Below are 3,743 nucleotides of genomic sequence, written 5' to 3'. Positions count from 1 at the left end.
TATTATTATTATTATTATTATTGTTATTATTATCTGACTAGTAGAGGGTAATTAAATCTGGTTGTTGATCATTGTTATTCCCTGTGATGTGTGTTGATTCTTGAAAGGTTTGGAGTTGTTAGACCAGCAGTTCTGAGGTTGTTTTCTTCCAGGCACTTTATTGCTCTTAGGATTCATGGTCTCCAAGTGGGATTCTGTTCCAAATACCTTGGTTTTGCATAGGTGTGGTTAATAAAGAGATCAACACAGGTTATTTTTTCTTCCGCATTCTCTTAAAAATAGAATAAATATCACTTATTGATCTCCCTCATTTGTGGGATATAATGAACCACATAAACTGATGAACAAAAATAGAACTAGAGACATAGAAGCATCAAACAGACTGTGCAACCTATGAGGGAAGGCAGGGGTGAGGGGTTAAGAGATCAACAAAGGACTTGTAAGCATGCATATGAGCATAACCAGCGGACAAAGACTATTGGGGGGGGAGTGCTGGGGGCTAGGAGCGCCAGGGAGAGGTCAATGGGTGAAAAAGGAGACCCTGTAATACTTTAAACAATAAAGAATTTAAATAAAAAGAGTACTTTTTTTTTAATCGATCAAGTGTGTATACACAAAGTAAATTATACACACATTTAGAGCAAGGTTTAAATAAATTTAAGACAAAAACCCAGAATCATTTGATTCTGTATTCCTTATCTCTGAATTGTTATTAAACATTGATTAACATAGTTATGTTTTCTCATGCTTGCACAGAATTAGATCACTGTGAATATCTTACTCAGAGCGGTTTTATATACTAATCACAGATGCTTTACAAATTTTGATGGCTTCATAAGGAGTCAAAACTCCTATAGTCCCTTATTCAGGCTTTAATTCTTTGAACAACCATTTAATACTTTAATAGAAAAGTCATATGTTGGCTTTTTAGTTTCTTAGCATTTTTTTTCCTGTGTGATTTTAGTTGGAGAAAGCAGAAAACCACAGAAAAAAGTTATATAGTTTTTGACGTTGGTAAAAGTAGTCACTTTCCTGCTCATTAAAATACTCTTTATTTGAGTATCCTTCCCAGTTCTTGCTCCATTTCATCTGGTATTTGCCACGTATTTATGTGCCTTGGCACTCTTATCAATCAGATCAAACCTAGAAGCATAGACACTCTCTAGGCCATATTTTTCTGCTTACAGCTTTAATTGCAGAAGTCTCAGTTTACCAGGATATGATAATTAAATAGAACATGTGTTCTAAGTCTTTAAAAATATATACAACAGCATGGTTTCTCCATAGCCCAACATAAATAGATTCTTATTTTTAAAAGAATAATCAAGATTTCTTAACATTCTCATATTAAAAAAAACACATTTTCCAAGAATATCAAGATTTGTTTTTTCCCATTCTTTGGACCTTACTTGAAATATAATTCTTTCATTGATAGGATCTAAGAATTAATTAGATGTTTGTAAAAGTTATTTTAATTGTCAAAGAACATGTCAAGAATTTTCCATTCTATTGTATCATTTAGAATTGGTAAGTGTCCATATTGATAATGGAATATTGTTTAGTACCTGCAGAAGAAAAGTATATCTTTCAAGAAAGTATAAAAAGCACCACTGAAATTACACATATAATGAATCTATATGTATAAACGGCTAATATGCAGTGTCCCCTCAGGAGTTCGATGGTGCGACCTGGAGTTTGATTGCTTGCTATAACATGCGCTGACCACCAGGGAGCAGCACAGAACATGGTGAGTGACCAGCGGTGGTGGCAGGGCACTGAGGGAATGAGGGAAGGAGGAGGTGAGTATGTGAGGAGGTGAGGAGGCGAGGGGACAGGGAACCTGATCAGCCCTCAGAGCTGGCCAGGACTACGGACTCTACCCATGCATGAATATTGTGCAGTGGGCCTCTAGTATAAATATAAAAGTTTTGAAACAAAGAACTAAGGCAGTGATGGCGAGCCTATGACATGCGTGTTAGAGGTGACACGCGAACTCATTTTTTTGGTTGATTTTTCTGTTAAATGGCATTTAAATATATAAAATAGATATCAAAAATATTCTTTGTTTTACTATGGTTGCAAATATCAAAAAATTTCCTTCCCGGCTGCAAACCGTCTCACCAGCTGAGCAATTTCACCAATTCGGGGTGGGTGTTATTAGTTTCAGCTGCTCACTCCATTTGCTCCGGGACACGACCTGGGACGCGTCTGCCTATATTGGCGCCACCTTCTTTCTAATTCCAGAGTTAAGTTAGGGTTTTTCAAAATGCTGACATGCCGAGCTCAAAAGGTTTGCCATCACTGAACTAATGTTATCCATTATCTTTCTAATTTTTCCACTCAAAAATTGTACAGAGCCTTTCACATACTGAACAAAAAGATAAATTTTAACTTGTGAGTTCAGAATTTTAAATACATGAATGCACAAGGAAATATAAACATTTAGTATATGCAAATCATTAAAATAGGTTGATGTGATGGAGAGTGGATGGGTGACTATATTAGACTGGATCATCAAAGTAGGTCTCTGCGGAAATGACATTTAAACTTAGATTTGCCTCAGGCAAAGAGTATTTCAGATAATGGTAACAGAAGATCCTAAGATGGGTGCCAACTTAACATGGTTGAGTTGCAGCAAAAACATGAGTGCTGCTATAGCATAGCTGTCAAAGAGATGGTGGTAGAGGATAAAGTTGGAAACAGTTGGAGTTTTGATCTTATAGAACTTATAGGTCACAGTAAGGATTTTAAATTTTTTTAAAATTATTTTGAAAAATCATTGAAGAGATTTAAGTAGGAACTTAATGAACTGATATATATTTTAAGAATGCCTGGTGGTTTGTGGGAGAATAGATCATAGAGGACCAAGAGTAGAAGTCAGAAACAGAGTATGGGAATTCTTACAACAGTGGAGCTGAGTGGTGATGGTGATATGACCTAGGGCAGTGATTATTGAGATAAGCTGAGGTGGACAAAACCATTATTGGTTCTGAAGATAAGAGTTAATAGGATTTGTTGTTGCAATAGTCATGTGTGGTCAGAAAATCACAGGAATTGAAAAAATAACTCATATATATCTAGATTCTACTACATTTTGAAAATGAAATAAGTATAAACACTGCCTTTATACTTATTCAATTCGTATATATATTTTGGGGGACAGTATATACACACACACATATATATATTTTTTGCTTGAAAGCTAGGTGAGGATGACATTTTCTGAGGTCATAAAGAGATGGGAGGGATTAAATAAGACACCTAGTTGATATTAAAAGGAGATGTCAATTAAGTATTTGGATACATAATTCAAGAGTCTTGAGGAGAGATTAGAATTAGAAATAGATTTAGGAGTTTTAGGCATATAGTCAGGATTAAAACTATGAGACTGGATAAGGTAATCTAGACAGAATGTGTGGCTGGAGAATGGTACCAGTGTACATCCTTAAAGAGTCCAATGGTTAAATGACTACCAGAAAAGCAGAAACCAGCAAAGAATAAAGAGAAGAAAAGACATTGCTCTAATCATCAATTATCATATTAAACTGCAATGTGATGTTCTCAGAAACTATCCTATCAAATAAAAGAGAAACATGGTAATTGGCGTACAACCGCGACCCTTCCCATTGGCTAATCAGAGAGATATGCAAATTAACTGCCAGCCAAGATGGCGGCCGGCAGCCAGGCAACTTGAAACTAACATGAGGCTTGCTTGCTTCAGTGACGGAGGAAACCAACGTTCC

The sequence above is a fragment of the Myotis davidii genome, unplaced genomic scaffold (assembly GCF_000327345.1).
Source record: "Myotis davidii unplaced genomic scaffold, ASM32734v1 scaffold1144, whole genome shotgun sequence".
In the NCBI taxonomy this organism is placed as follows: Eukaryota; Metazoa; Chordata; class Mammalia; order Chiroptera; family Vespertilionidae; genus Myotis; species Myotis davidii.
The sequence above is the reverse complement of the archived record's forward strand: the minus strand, read 5'-3'. Positions refer to the sequence as shown.